The sequence below is a fragment of the Hylaeus anthracinus genome, unplaced genomic scaffold, assembly GCF_026225885.1.
Source record: "Hylaeus anthracinus isolate JK02 unplaced genomic scaffold, UHH_iyHylAnth1.0_haploid 0, whole genome shotgun sequence".
In the NCBI taxonomy this organism is placed as follows: Eukaryota; Metazoa; Arthropoda; class Insecta; order Hymenoptera; family Colletidae; genus Hylaeus; species Hylaeus anthracinus.
The window spans coordinates 17,073,890-17,089,179 of NW_026533254.1; the positions used below are offsets into that span (position 1 = coordinate 17,073,890).

The following is a 15,290-nucleotide window of genomic DNA, read 5'->3' on the forward strand; positions in this document are numbered from 1 at the left end:
AATTTTACTGTCAATTTATGTGTTGCATTAAGTTTAAAAATAATGTCACATTTAGCTGCATATTTTGCAGCTAGAGATTATACAAAACCTGCTATTGATCGTCGTATTTCTGCTTTATTGAAAAAAAGAGTTGGTTTCGAAGCTTTGCCTACGGAAACTCTGAAAGAACGTCTTGTATGGAAACCATATTAATTATAATCTTTATATAAAAATTGTTTATATGTAGTAACGAAGCATTCTATTTTTATCGTGTCCCATCTACGTAGGAAAAATTTAGAGAGCAGCGTAATGCAAGACACGGATTGTTAAAGGCAACCCATCGGCAGGTCTTGGAAGTAGTAGCTTTTATCTTGAATGTGGATCCTGATATTTTAGAAGAAGGAATTATCGATAAAGATGAATACATTCATGTCTTTGATAGCTTCTTCGCCAAAGATGGAAGACATGCAATTATCATACACTTTCAATCAATGGAACCACCACCATACGGTACCGCGAGTCACATTTATCCATTGTGCTAAGTTCTACATATTTATATTTCAACGTAAAATATGTGAATATAGAGTCAGGAAGGTGGAGCATACAATTGGAAGATGGAAGTCACATTTTACGCTGTTGCGTTACTGATGGTTCTACAGAAGAGATTTCTGGCAAATTTGTTCTAGTTTACAGATTAAAATCAAACGTTGACTTTGAAACTAAACATATCATCGAAGTATGTATTGAGTTAGATACGATTACTTATGTGCAATTTGATACATTGTCTCAAATTTTTTAATAGGAAACGTATTATGCATATGCAGAAGTTGATTCCATATCCCACAGTGCACTTGCAGCAGTATCGGAGTTAATTTTAAGATTAAATTTGCCAGCAATAATTGCCAATAAAATGTGGGGCGAATTATCGAAAGATGAAGCTAGCGAGAAAGTGAAGAAAAATTTCATCTGTGATTTTAGAGATTTCTGCGAATTTTTGAGTAGTAAGATGTTAAAATCTACGAGTAGACAACATTCTATTTAGTTCTGTACAGTGATATTATTATTCTTGTATCGTGTCTAGTGACTAAAATAGATTTAGAGAACACAGTCAAGTTTAAAATTGACTGGATTGTATATAATAAGTATCTAGCTCTGCCAAATGATGACAGTTACACCAATCCCGAAGCTATCGCAGCTGTCGAAAATGATGTTCGAAGATGGATGAAAAGCATAGAACGGGTGAGATTTATAACTGTTAGTCGATATTTTGATAATAATGGTTGATTGGAATACAGGCTGTTGTTGAGAGTCAACAATTGCGCAGGGAAACTGAAACAATGGGACCAAATGCAGAACTCACTTATTGGAGGAGACTATTGGCACGGTTTTCATCGATAATTGAGCATATTAAATCTCCTCATGCTCAAAAATATCTCGATTTTTTAAAACGAATAAAATCAAAACACATGAAGGTCCCTAATCTCTAATTATTAATCGTATAATATAGATTTCTTATTAAAACAGTAATAAGAAGAGGTCTCTTGCACATTTATCTCTAGAAATGGAAGACATTGGAAGGTCACGTCAGATCCATACAAATCCTTTCAGAAGACAACGTAAAGTATTTGTATGCATTACAAAAATTCACACAGCCCTTATACAGGTTTGATCCAACAAAAATTGGGGACTATCTACCTCCACTTATGTATGCTATACGCATGATTTATGCTACTTCACGATTTTTTAATACAAGAAGGATGGTCACAGCTGTTTTTGTGAAAGTACAACGATTTTTCTATTTTAAGTTTACGTTATATACAATTTCAACGGTTTAATTAAAATTTTCAGATGACAAATCAAATGATTTTAACGTGTAAAGATTATTTAACAGAGGATGGCAAAGTAAATGTTTGGGACGAATCTAAATCTGTTATGATATCTAAGATAAAGGTGGCTGTTTAAATTAAATTTGCTGGTGAAATGAATATTCTTAAATAATTGCTATATTTTAGGATTGCACAAAATTATGCGAACTATATTACGATTACTATAACGACATGTGTAAGCAAGTAAGAGAATCACCTAATGAAAAGCCTTTCGAGGTGTCCGAGATGTACGTTTTCGGAAAGTTTAACACTTTCAAATCAAGAATAATAAAAGTTAGTTGCTGTATATATTTAAGAGAGTTATTAGAATGTTACGGAGGGTGGATTACAAATATATCGATTGCATTTCAGATTATGGATGTTTTCCAGATAACATTAGCGTATTCGATCCTTCATAGTTCAGCGATACAAGGAATCGATGTGTTTGCAAATAAATTTACAAGTTTTTTTCAGACTATCGCGTCGCAAAGTTACGACCCATTAGATCACAGAAAACCATATTTTGATGCAGACTATGATAAATTTAAGAAAGATGTGAACGAGACTGAAACAGAATTAAGACGTTTCTTTTATAAATGCGTCTCCGAGGCTCCAAATATAGCGGAAGCGTTAAGGGTGATAGCGAGGTAGTTAATTTAGATTGATGGTTTTATTTCATATTCGCTATCGTTAAAGACGGTATCTAATTTACGATTTATATAGATTCGAGAAACTGAGATTCAAGCATTTAACAATCGATAGGAAATACTTAGAACTTATAACATTATTTCAAAAAGAAATCGAAGATGTACGAGATCGATACAACGAAGATAGATCGGATCCACCGATACCGCGAAATGTTCCACCGATTGCCGGTCGCATTTTATGGATCAGACAGCTTTATAGACGCATCGAAAGTCCGATGGAAATATATAAAAAATGTATCCGAGTGCTAAGCCACGACTATATGCAAAGGTGTATTAAAATTTACAACGCTCTGATTAGTGTCTTTATACATTACGAATTAATATACCACAAGGCATGGTACGATTCCTCGGATATTGTAAGTATGATTAATGTACGATTACCATGATTCACAATCATTCGTTGAATTACTTAACTCGAAGGTACGATTGGCATTGGCTTCGCCTTTGCTCATACGACATCCAAAGACCAATAAGTATCACTTAAATTTTGATTCGTACATCATCGAAGTGATACGCGAATCGGAATACATGGATAAATTTAATTTAGATGTACCAGACTTTATACAAATAATAGCGTTCTGTAAGAGCAAAATATTTTCATCGTACGAGATAGTAAAAAATTTGATCAGCGAGAACAACGAACTAAGGTAAGCGAATAATGATTTTCTACGAAAATTAAGGAAGATAATTTTAGACCACGCTTCAAATTGCAGACGAGGGATACCGATATTGTTTCTAAATTTAATAAAAATTGTTCTCGCTGATCTCGAAATCGCCTTCCAACCTTGCCTATCCGTGATAACGTGGACATCATTGAACATCGACGAGGTGTGCGATAAAATAAAGGAGGCCCTCACAGCCGTGCAAATTTTTGTTAAAGAGATAACAGACATGAAGGAGGCAAGGGTCGACGAAGTGTTCGAATCAATTTCTACAGCTGAATTACTAAAAATTGACAATTATCCAAAAGAACCGACCGTGCTTTTGGATGACAATACCACCTACGTGAATGCAGTAGGCGTTGATCTCGAGATAAAATCAGCAGCAGCAGAAAACGCTATCGTAACGATCATCAATAAATTCATGGATTTCATAGTCGACGAATCTGTCCAAAACGTTAAATACAATTGGATGGATCCACAGAAAGTGCACAAACACATTTCGCAGACGAAACTGACACAAGGGAAATACGAACCCGGTACGTATACTTTGTTTATTGATTATTTCGAGTATTTTGAATACTCTGGATTAAATAATTTTCAGGTTTCGCACCCATCGAGAGGACGCATAAAGTTCAAATAAACAAGGTGCACAACGATTGCATGGAATTGTTCGCGTACTTCAATAATAAACTAATAGATGCTCTCGTGAAAAGCACTAAGGACTCCCTCGAATCATTGAAGAAATACGTCTTCTCTTTGAGGTTTTCCTTTTAATGATACGTTCGCTTAAATTTTCTTTAGGCTATTGGAAACTATATAATCAAACATTTATCGTGTTTTTTTTTTTTTTTATAAATCCATCGAAGTTCAAGTATTTCATTCGAATTCGTTTTCTGTGAAAGTTAATTTTCAAAATGAAATTTTTTCGAGCTTTTTGGACGAAAAGCACCGTCGTTCGTACATTGGTAACGCTTAAAATGTTAAATAAATAATTTATATTGTTTTTGTACCAACAACTACAGACCTATGATCCAAGATAAAGACGGAACATGGATAGAAGCTCCAATTATGTTGACCACATTCGTCCTACAAATCCCGAATATTGTGATAGAACCTCCTATAGAAAAGTTACAGCATTACTTTGGAAAGCTAATAATTAGCGCTCTGGAGGCTCACAAACATATCATTGTTTGGGGACAGCGTTATTCGTCGAACAGACTGTCGGGCGGTGGCGATGGTACACAAAGTTGGTATCACGTGAAAATAATATAAAATGTAACAAACATTAATTTTCTTATTTTCGCAAAGAGAATACCAAGTCACTGAAGAATTACTACGAAATAATATCCGATCACAAAGAAATAGTCCGCAGCGTAATGAGCCTGCAAGGCGCGATTATCGCCTTGAAAGACGACATCGCACAAATTGGGAATGTACGGACAACTTTTCACTCTTTGTTACCGTCTATAATATTAAATATCCCCCCCCCATTCAAACCATCCGTTACATTTAAAATAGAAGTATTTACGATATTCTTATATATGGGCCGAAGAAAGGAACGACATCGTTCAGCATTTCGTCGATTCCGAACCCATTACTCAGGAGATCAAAGAGAAATTCGAGGAGTACGACGATTTAGTCGCCGAAATAGAAAATCTACCGAAGAAACATATCGTGGGGCCCATGGAAATTAACATGGGTAACGAATCGATTATAGTTTCGAGTTGGGAACTTAATTTCCCTTCGGCGCAATTTTTTTTTTTTTTTGAAAATGGATTACCTTCCAGAGAAATTGAAATTAGCGCTTCTAGTCGAGGCTCGCGCGTGGAAAGCGTCTTTAGGCCAAGTTTTATCAGCGACTTACAAGGACAAGTTGAGAACGATCACGGAATACATCAACGAGAAAAATAAAGTTTTAGCTAGAGAGATAAAAGATTTGCAAGACGTGAGGATCGCGATGAAATGCCTGGGCGAGATACGCGACGATTTCATATCGTTGGACATGGAACTGATATTGATAGAGGAAACGTACGCGTTGATGGGAAAATTCAAGATTCCTGTTTCGAAGGAGGAGCAAGACATAGTGGACAGCCTTCGATACAACTTCACGAATATGTTGAACACGGTGATGCTTAGGAAAATTACCACTGCTATTTGCTGTTATAGTATTTCTTCTTTTAAAGTCCGATTATTTTGAAGGCGAAAGAAGTCCAAGCAAAAATATGCGAGATGCAAGAGCCGCTGAAGAAAGAACTGACGGATGGCGTTGCAGTTTTCAAGCAAGACGTGATCGATTTCGACCTCGATTTCGAGCTGAATGGCCCTATGGTCGTGGGGATACCGGCCAAGGAAGCTAGCGATCGGTGGGATTAACGAAAAGATATTATTTATAATTTTACAGTTAATCACCGATTTAACCCTTTGCTGAACTGAACTTGTCCGAATACCGAGATCAGAAAATCCGGACTGCAAAGGGCTAAAATCAATCGCTTCGAATGCAATGACGATTACTTCCAGACTCGTCCTCTTCCAAGCACGTCTCGAAGATCTATGGGAAAGATATTTGACCTACAGCAGCGGTGAAAGCCTATTTGGCATAGAAGTAACAGACTATCCTGCTCTCCATCAAAGAAGAAGGGAGGTAAACTTGCTGCAGAAATTGTATTCTCTATACTTGCAAGTGATAAGGACTGTCGACAGCTACTACGAGATACGTTGGTCCGATATCGACATAGAGTCTATAGTCACCGAATTAGCAGACTTCCAGAACAGGTAAATTGAAATTATCACCTCGCGAGAAGATCGAATTAAATCGGACGTCCTTTTTATATAAATTCTTCTTCAGATGTAGGAGGCTACCGAAAGCTATGAGAGATTGGCCTGCCTACATCGACCTGAAGAAGAAGATAGACGACTTCAGCGAGACGTGTCCTTTGTTAGAGATGATGGCGAATAAAGCGATGCAAGAGAGGCACTGGGAAAGAATGTCGAAACTGTGTAAATACCATTTCGACGTTGAATCGCATACCTTCACGTTGGCACACGTGATGCAGGCGCCTCTATTGAAGTACAAAGACGACGTCGAGGTACGTCTCGAATTTAAACATACGGTGTCTTCGTTTTACGATTAATATCTTTAATTCTCTCCAGGATATATGTATCAGCGCGGTGAAGGAGCAGGATATAGACAGTAAACTGAAGCAAATTATTGCCGATTGGGCCACTGTGGATTTACAGTTCACGAACTTCAAGCAACGGGGGGAACTGCTTCTAAAAGGCACGGAAACGGCTGAGATAATATCTCAGCTCGAGGATAGCTTGATGGTGATCAGTTCCCTCTTGGCAAATCGGTATCGGGGATGTTCATTATAAATCTTGGGATTTTCTGGTTCGTCGAAGGGGGTATTATTTGTAAATTCCGAACGTTTTATACAGATACAATACACCCTTTAAGAAAGATATCCAACTGTGGCAATTCAAGCTTAGCAACACTTCGGAGATCTTAGCGAAGTGGCTAACTGTGCAGAATTTGTGGGCGTACCTGGAGGCAGTGTTCATCGGGGGCGATATATCTAAACAGCTTCCAGCCGAGGCGAAACGATTCAACGTAGGAAAATTATACGATTTCATTAGTTTTTCGTTCGTTTTCGTGGGAGAACGTGATATATTTGTAATTTATCATTCTAGAATATCGATAAAGCTTGGATGAAGATTATGTATAGAGCACACGAGAAACTGAACGCTGTGGAAACGTGTACTGGAGATGAAACAATGGGTCAGTTCTTGCCCCATCTTCTGGAACAACTGGAATCTTGTCAGAAATCTCTCAGCGGGTAACAACATCGATTCCATACTACTATTAAAGCTTTGCACTACAATTAAAATTCACTCAACGTCTGTATAGATACCTAGAAACGAAACGAAGCATATTTCCAAGGTTCTGCTTCGTGTCAGATCCAACACTGTTGGAAATACTTGGCCAAGCAGCTGACTGCCACACCATACAAAAATATCTCGATGGTTTCTTCGACAACGTAGCCAGGGTAATTCTAACGATTTTCAAACCACGTCGATCTATTTCCTTGTATTTTTATCCTAGCTCTGATATTTCCTACTTCTTCTATTCAGTTGGACTTTTCCGAGAAGGAGTACGAAAAGATCGTGGCCATGTACTCGCGCGAAGATGAGAAAGTAGAGTTCGAGCAACACGTTGTGTGCACGGGAGGCGTAGAGAATTGGCTCAACACTTTGCTAACGGTGCATCAACAGTCCGTGTCCAGCGTGATCGCCCAAGGATTACAAGCTCTCACTGCCGAGGAGTTCGACATCACAAATTTGATAGACAATTCGATTCTACAAGTAACGAGGACCATTTTCCTATTTCACGAACGTTTATACCAAACCACTTCTTCGTAGGTGGGTTTGTTAGCTCTGCAAATCCTGTGGACCCGCGACTCCGAGATAGCACTCAAGACAGCGAGACGCGACAGAGGTATAATGAAAAGGACAAATCAATGGTTCCTGGATTTGTTAAACATTCTCATCGACGTGACTGTCAAGGACCTAACGAAATACGCGAGGGCCAAATACGAGGCTCTAATCACGATCCACGTGCATCAGAGGTTGACCAACGATCTCGACGTCTTTGATACAGAAAAGAGAAACACAAATTTTCGATCGTATTTCAGGGATATATTCGACGAGTTGTGTCGCTCCAGAGTTCGCAATGTATTGGACTTCGAGTGGCTGAAGCAGAGCAGATTTTACTACAACAGCGACACGGAGGAAGTTCCTATAAAAATCACCGATATAAATTTCATCTATCAAAATGAGTTTCTTGGCTGCTCGGATCGTCTGGCTATTACTCCTCTTACAGACAGATGTTACATCACGCTGGCACAAGCTGTAGGCAAGATCGTCGTTGTCTTTATTTCGACGCGTTCATATAGTAATTCAAGAACGCAACGATGCGTAACGGTATGCTCCTTTTATCGGAATTTTAGGGATGAATTTTGGTGGAGCACCCGCAGGTCCCGCTGGTACCGGAAAAACAGAGACCACAAAGGACATGGGGAAGGCCCTCGGAAAATACGTGATTGTGTTTAATTGCTCCGATCAAATGGATTTTCGCGGTTTGGGTAGAATATTCAAGGGACTGGCCATGTCCGGCTCGTGGGGGTGTTTCGACGAGTTTAATCGAATTGATTTGCCGGTATTATCCGTAGCTGCTCAGCAAATAGCGATCGTGCTTACCGCGCGAAAGGAGAGGAAAACATCCTTCCTGTTCAGGTTCGCGGACTTCTTAACGCTCTTGAACGCCAGACAGAGCTTTTCACCGTGGAACATTGACAATTAACTTTAAGAGCCAAGCGTCGATGAGAATAAAAAGATTCTATAGCTTCCAATTGTATCGAAATGAAACTTTAGAAATTTCTATGGGAATCAGTCTGGCAGTCAACGTGTTGCGTGACAGTGGGGCAGGAAATAATTTATCTTCGAGGATGAAATAAAGGGTTCAAGGGAAATATGTAACTTACAGCGACGGGGAAGTGTACAATTTAAATTACGAACTTGGAATCTTCATCACGATGAATCCTGGTTACGCTGGTCGCCAGGAGTTGCCAGAGAATTTGAAGATTCAGTTCAGAAGCGTCGCTATGATGGTCCCCGATAGACAAGTAATAGGAACATTACAATTTTATAGCTCTGCAACCGACACTCTTGGAACTCTTGATATAGATAATCATGAGGGTGAAACTGGCAGCTTGCGGTTTCAAAGAAAACGTGCTACTCTCGCGAAAGTTTTTCACCCTGTATAAATTGTGCGAAGAACAGCTCAGCAAGCAAGTGCATTACGACTTTGGTTTGAGGAATATATTGTCTTGCTTGAGAACTCTGGGTGCTCAGAAAAGGGCCAACCCTACCGATTCCGAAGAAACCACCCTCATGAGGGTGTTGAGGTACGAAACAGATGATCCAAGCGGTTCTTTTTTCGAACTTCACTTTATCATAATTTTTTAGAGATATGAACCTATCCAAGTTAGTGGACGAGGACGAGCCCTTGTTCATGTCCCTGATCAACGACATGTTCCCAGGAATTAAACTCCGAACTCAGACGTACAAGGACTTGCAGCAGGCCATAGCAAATGCAACTGCAGCCCTTGGTATAATGAACCATCCCGAGTGGAACTTGAAAACAGTTCAGGTTTGTATTTATTAAGTTAGTCGAGTCCACCGAGTACCTAGTCAAATTCTTATTTATTTATATTTCATTCCTTTTGAGTACCGAATCTTTATTGTCTCCAGTTGTACGAGACCTCACTCGTTCGCCATGGCCTTATGGTGCTAGGACCAACGGGATCGGGGAAGACGCAATGCATGTGGGCCCTCATGAGAGCTCTAACCGAGATGGGTATGCCACACAAAGAAGTTAGGATGAATCCAAAGGTAACTTCTTCCAACCATGTTAAACTCTAACATACAGTTAGTCCCATAAGTATTCGTACCCTCTATATCTATCGAAGACATTTGTCTAAATTAAACGACAGGTTTGGTGTTTCCAAATGAATGTTTCATAATTTATATATACATGGCGCAAAGTTCCTTCGTGCGTATGTACATTTATGATAAATGATAATAATACATTATTTGGAATCGTCGTGTCTATCATTTAATTGCGACAAATTTCTTTAATACAGACATAGAGACATAGAGGACACGAATACTCACAGGAGTGATCGTAATTACCAATTTTCACAGGCCATAACTGCGTCCCAAATGTTCGGGAAGCTCGACGTCGCGACAAACGATTGGACAGATGGTATATTCTCCATTATATGGCGAAGATCAACGCAAACGAAGAAAACAGACAACCTGTGGATAGTACTGGACGGTCCCGTGGACGCAGTTTGGATCGAGAACTTGAATTCCGTCCTGGACGACAACAAGACCCTTACTTTAGCCAATGGCGATCGCATAATAATGGTATCGAACAGCAAGTTGGTCTTCGAGCCTGACAATGTTGACAATGCATCGCCGGCAACGATATCGCGAATGGGAATGGTGTTCATCAGCGCTTCCGTGCTGAAATGGAGCCCCATTCTAGAGGTGACGTTAGTATTTTAAAAACTAGGAAGTACTATGTAACCAGCTGTTGTTGTTTTTTTTTTCTAATTTAGGGGTGGTTTTTGAAACGACACTCCTCGGAGGTAGGAACGCTGCGTAACATGTTCAACAAAATATACGACGACGCTCACACCTTCGTCCAAACCAAGCTTCCAACGAAAATGGCCCTCCTGGAGGCAATTTACATCAGACAATGTATAGATTTACTGGAAGGCTTGCTCGGTTCGGACAAGGATCCATCGAGTCCGTTACTCTTACTCTCGCAATTGCGGTTTGTTGCGAAAGGGGTTTCATTTCGAATTCATTATTTCTAGGAATGCTGCCTGTTGATCATATCGAGAAGATATTCCTATTTTCGCTCATGTGGAGTTTAGGAGCTGTGTTGGAGTTGGATGAACGTAACGCGTTGCAGGAATTTTTGGTGAACCATTCGTCGAAGTGCACCTGGCCAAAGTGCAAGGTGGATGCGAGACAACGTAGTTTACGAGGATGTACAAATTAACAAATTACTTTTGTTGTAGGAAGATGAAACTATTTTCGAATACTTAGTATCAGAGCACGGGGACTGGTTGCACTGGTCCGATATGGTACCAGAGTTCGTATACCCAGCAGACCAAATTCTACCGTATCACACGATCCTAGTTCCCAACATAGACAACACGAGAACGATGTTTTTAATCGACACCATCGCAAGGCAAGGAAAGGCAGTGCTACTGATAGGTACGAGACCTCGAAAAGTTCGAACACGCGATTCCTTATTCTGAATTTCGACGCGTATATTAACTACAGGAGAGCAGGGAACTGCAAAAACTGTGATGCTCAAAAGCTACATGTCCAAGTACGATCCTGAGGAACACCTGCACAACTCCTTCAGCTTCTCGTCAGCGTCCACGCCGAACATGGTTCAGGTGACCATCGTACCTACAGTCGGTCTCGTAAGTATCCTTCTATATTTATTGAAGAAATTCGTCCAATTTAAATGAATGCTTCAATATATATGCGAGAAGTTTATTCTTGTACATATTTATAATGAAAAATTGATTTCGGAACAAATTTCTTCGATAGATATAGAGGGTACGAATACTTCTGGAACTGACCGTATGTAAATAAATATCAATGACATTGTATAAACTAATAAATGTATGTCACACAGCGTATATTCGAAAGCTACGTGGAGAAGAGGGTCGGGACCACTTATGGGCCTCCAGGTGGTCGAAGAATGACCATCTTCATCGACGACATAAACATGCCAGCCATAAACGAATGGGGCGATCAGATTACGAACGAGATCGTCCGTCAGCTAATGGAGTACGGAGGCTTTTATTCGCTGGATAAGCCAGGAGACTTTTGTATCATACAGGACATTCAATTGGTCGCTGCGATGATTCATCCGGGAGGTGGTAGAAACGACATCCCTCCGAGGCTGAAGAGGCAGTTCAACATTTTCAATTGCACTCTGCCCTCGAACAAATCCATGGACACCATATTTAGTACGTTTACCTTCCCAATCTTCATCTATCTTCGTCTATCTCCATCGTTACGATACTCACGCTATTTACAGAGAGCATTGGCCAAGGGTACTTTTGCGACACCAGATTCGAAGAGTTCATCGTGGAATTTTTACCTAAATTGATTCCCTTGACCAGAGTCTTATGGCAGCAGACCAAGCTGAAGATGTTACCCACGCCAGCCAAGTTTCATTATGTATTCAATCTGAGAGACTTGTCACGAATTTGGGAAGGCATCCTCAGGATAGAGAGGGCCGAGTGCGACTCTATAACTAGATTGCTGAAGCTCTGGGAGCACGAATGCACTCGTGTAATAGCAGACAGGTTTGTTACTTCAACTATGTACAATTGTTCTTCTTCTCTTGCTTATGGTTGCTCTTCAGGTTCGAGACGGACACGGGCACGCACATAAAATTATAAAGTCTTCGAAAGTACTTCCTCTCTTGATTTCTCCTTCTTCTTGATTTGTTCTACAGGTTCACGACCGATACGGACACGGCGTGGTTCCAAAGCACACTGAGACGAACCGCTGAGAAGATGTTAGGTCCAGATTTCAAGCATTATGCCCCCGTCGAAACGTACTTCGTGGATTTCTTACGCGATCCACCGGAGCCTACCGGTGACGAGCCAGATGATTTCGTGATAGAAGCGCCAAAGATCTACGAAGAAATCCCAAGGTAGAATTCCCAAGCTCGTTTCAACCAAAGTCGAGCACAGCGAGTACAGCGATTATTCCTTCAGCTACGACGCTGTGATCGCGAGAGTTCGACAGAACATGGAACAGTTTAACGAATACATTCGTGGACTGCACCTCGACCTGGTGTTCTTTCACGACGCTCTGGTGCATTTGATACGCATATCGAGGATTTTAGGAGTCCCTAGGAGCAACGCCATGTTGGTAGGGATCGGGGGATCAGGAAAGCAGAGCTTGACGCGGCTGGCGTCTTTCATTGCTGGATACAGCTTCTTCCAGATAGTGTTGACTAGGTAATAAAGAGATATTCGGGAGGGATTATGGTTAGCGTTTAATCCGTCGTCGTTCTTTTTCCAGGAGCTACAACGTTGGGAGTCTGATAGAGGACCTACGAAAGATCTATCGCACATCCGGTACAGGGAGCAAAGGGCACACTTTCATATTCACGGACAACGAAATAAAGGAAGAAGGTTTCCTGGAGTACATAAACAATATTTTAAGTGTTGGGGAAGTGGCGAACCTATTCCCAGCCGACGAACTCGACGACATCCTGACGACCGTCACTCCATTGATGAAGGCTGATGATCCTAGACGACCACCAACGCCTGGAAATCTTTACGATTATTTCATATCGCGTGCTAGGGATCATCTCCACGTTGTTTTGTGCTTCTCGCCAGTGAGTGTCACAGCTCACAGTTTCCGATGAACATTCTTTCAAACGTCCTCCTCGAAACACTCCCAGGTTGGAGAAAAGTTCAGGTCTCGGGCATTGAAGTTCCCAGGCCTCATTTCCGGCTGCACCATAAACTGGTTCTGGAGATGGCCAAGGGACGCTCTATACGCCGTGGGCGAACACTTCATGAAGAGGTTCAAGGTAATTTGCAGCCCAGACGTGAAGCTGCAGTTGATCGAAGTTATGGGAGACATGCAGGACGACGTCAACGATACCTGCGCGGAATACTTCGACAGGTAAGCTCGCGTTGCGTCGATTCGATTCGATCTTCGTCGTCTTCGTTCTCTTTCAGATTTCGACGACAGGTGTACGTCACTCCCAAATCGTTCTTGACTTTCTTAAGCGGGTACAAAGCGCTGTACAAGCAACGATTGGATAACATCAACACTCTGGCTTTTCGCATGAGCAATGGTTTGAATAAATTAGTGGACGCTGCCATTCAGGTCGACGAATTGCGTAAAGTGTTGGAGAAGAATCAGCAGGAGATCGCGGAGAAGAACGTGCAAGTCGAAGCTGTTGGTATCGCTTCGTAGAAAAAAGACAAATAAGTTTTTTTTTTTTTTTTCGTTCGTTTACTTATTTCGAGTGGCATGTTTTCTAGATCTTGCTCACCGTAAACGAGAAGAAGAGAGAAGCCGAGGCTGTCAAAGCTCAGGTGCAAGTTTCTAAAGACGAAGCCGAAGCTATCCTGAAAGTGATCGCGAAAGAGAAGGCTGTGGCGGAACAGAAACTGAAAGTGGCCGAGCCTGCTTTACTGGCAGCAGAGGCTGCATTACAAGTCAGATTTCATCGAGATTTCCTAATTATTAAGCACTATTCTTTTCAGCCGATTTTGACGTATATAATTTAAAAAAATATTCCGGTGGTAGACCATAAAAGCCGCAGACATCGCCACGGTTCGTAAGCTAGGCAAACCACCGTACTTGATCACTCTTATCATGGACTGTGTATTAATACTGTTTGGAAGGAAGTTGGAACCAGTTAAGCCTGATTACGAACGACAGTTTTTGGTGCCTTCATGGCCTGAAGCGTTGAAGGTATGACCAGTATAATCATAGACACTACTAAGTACGAAGAAAACAAGTAGAATAGGTCAAAGAGAAGGGAGACAAAAAGAGAGATGATTATATTCCCCTGACTCCAGGTAATGGCCGATACCAGGTTCCTCTATCATTTGCAAAACTTCCCCAAGGACAATATCAACGCAGAAACCGTCGATCTGATGCAGCCATACTTGAACTACCACTTGTACACCTACGAAGCTGCGAAGCAAGCTTGCGGGAACGTCGCTGGCCTGATCCAGTGGACCATTTCCATGGTTACATTCTACGGAATTAACAAAGACGTTCTTCCCCTAAAGGTAACTCGCATTCCGATCACCGACAACGCGAGACGAATGAAACGAAGAACGCGATAAAGCTATCCGTTTTGTAGGCAAACTTGGCTGTGCAAGAAAGCAAGTACGAGAAGGCGAATCGCAACTTGACGGAAGCCGAGAACCTCCTCAAATCCAAAGATGAAGATTTAAAGGTCGTTCAGAAAGAGTTCGACGCAGTGATGGAAGAACGTCAAGTATATTTACATACACGTTGGACTTACTGGATAAGAACGATCGAATCACTGGATAAGATTCCTGTTATTAGGTAATAGTCGATTTGGCCGATGCTTATCAAGCGAAAACAGATACAGCGACAGCAATGATCGATGGACTTTCTGGCGAGAGGATCAGATGGACGGAACAGTTGGCCACGTTTAAATCGGAGACCGATCGTCTCGTTGGGGATATATTGGTCCTGACGGGGTTCTTGTCCTATTGTGGTCCGTTTAATCAGGAATTTAGGAGTCTTCTCCAACGAAAATGGTTCGATTTCATTCAGGGCAGAAAGATTCCGATATCTCTCATAATAAATATTTCTACCTCCTTGACTGATACTGCTACGGTTAGTACTGTGTTAAAAAGGCTGTCGAGTATAATAATAATAATAATAATAATAATAATAATAATAATAATAATAAT

At 40.9% G+C, this 15,290-nt stretch overlaps 1 pseudogene; it reads left to right on the forward strand.

Moving 5' to 3' along the window:
• The first annotated feature begins 42 nt into the window (after window positions 1-42).
• Window positions 43-15,290, forward strand: part of LOC128894094 (dynein axonemal heavy chain 8-like) — a 19,729-nt pseudogene continuing 4,481 nt past the window's right edge.